Here is a 1,753-nt window from a genome sequence, read left to right on the forward strand (position 1 = left end):
TTCCCGCCAACAAGTTGTAGTTCGGTGGGGGTGGGGAGGCTCTTGACTTGGGGGGGGGGGGGGGCGAAAGCAGAGGCGGATCCAGGGGGGCCGGGGGCCCGCCCCCCCCCCCCCCCCCTGGAAAAAAAGAAGGGAAAAAAAGAAGGGGAAAAAAAGGAAAAAAAGGGGGAACAAAAAGAAGGAAAAAAAGGAAGGAAAAAGAGAGAGAGAGAGAGAGAAGGAAAGGGAAAGAGGAGAGAAAGGGAAAAGAAAAGGGGAAGAAGAAGATCGGGGGCGTCCTAGGCTGTTGCCTCCCCCCTCCCCCCCCCCCCCCAAATAAAAAAAATAAGAGAGAAGGAAGGAAATGGAAAAAAAGGAAAAGAGGAGATAAAAGGAAGGAAATTGGAGAAGATGAAAAGAAAAGAAGGGGTATTAGTATCAAAATATGTTCATCTGACAGCAGGCGCGTGGCTAGGAGGCGGTGGGGGCGCCATCCCCCCCCCCCCAAAAAAAAAGCCGGCCAAAAAAAAGAGAGGATTGTAAAGGAAGAGGACGTAGGAAGAAAAGGGAGCAGACAAAAAACACTTTTGAAATTCAGACAAAGATTTAAGAATCGAAAACGGTACAACGATTGTCTTCTTTCTCTAATAATTTAATGAAATATCAAAGCCTTCGCGCAGGAGGGGGGACTGAACTGAGACAAGGAATACAAGACGAGAACGTTACAGCGAACCGTCTTCTTTCTTAAATATTTTAATGAAATGTCAAAGCTTTTGCGCTTCGCGCGGGAGGGGGGGGGGACTGAATTGAGACAAGGGATAAGAGTCGAGAACGGTACAACGAATCGTCTTCTTCTCTAATAATTTAATGAAACGTCAAAGCTATTTCGATCTTCGCGCAGGAGGGGATGGACTGAATTCAGACAAGGATTAAGACTTTAAGAGTCGAGAACGGTACAACGAATCGTCTTCGTTCTCTAATAAATAAATGAAACGTCAAAGCTTCCGCGCTTCACGCAGGAGAGGGGGGGGGGGGGGGGGGAACTGAATTGATCCAAGGATTCAGAGTCGAGAACGGTAAGCGAATCGTCTTCTGAAACGTAAAAGCTTTCGATCTTCGCGCAGGAGGGATATCAAGGGGGAGCTGAATTCAGACGAAGATTATTTTCGAGAACGGTACAACGATTCATCTTCTTTCTCTAATAATTTAATGAAACGTCAAAGCTTTCGCGCTTTGCGCAGAAGGGGGGTGGGGGAACTAAATTTAGACAAGGATTAAGAGTCGAGAACGGTACAACAAATCGTCTTCTTTCTCGAATAATTTAATGCAACGTCATAAGCTTCGCGGAGGATGGAGGGGGAAACTCGCCCCTCCCTGCACTACCCCCTAGTTCGTCACTGCTGGTCACCATTACCTACCAATATTTGGCTCGCATAATTTCAAATTAATACAGACCGATAGGAAAAATTATGCCTTACATGAGTAGGTTCATATGCTATTTTTTATCCCATAATGAGAGAGAGAGAAAGAGAGAGATGCAAGTGGAGAAGGCTGAAGATTATAGAAATAATTAAATTGCAAGAAAATTGAAATGAAAGGAGCAAGATAATAGGCCTATTACTTTCCTTTCTCTCTATTTTTTTTCTTAAGTTTATCTTTGGTTTCTTTTTCACATTTTTGTTTCCCTACTCATATGCCAGGCGCGGATCCAGGATTTTCCAATAGGGGGGGGGGGGGGGGGGGGGGGGGGGGGGGGGGGGGGGGGGGGGGGGGG

Source organism: Strongylocentrotus purpuratus, unplaced genomic scaffold, assembly GCF_000002235.5.
Source record: "Strongylocentrotus purpuratus isolate Spur 01 unplaced genomic scaffold, Spur_5.0 spur5_scaffold_18, whole genome shotgun sequence".
In the NCBI taxonomy this organism is placed as follows: domain Eukaryota; kingdom Metazoa; phylum Echinodermata; class Echinoidea; order Camarodonta; family Strongylocentrotidae; genus Strongylocentrotus; species Strongylocentrotus purpuratus.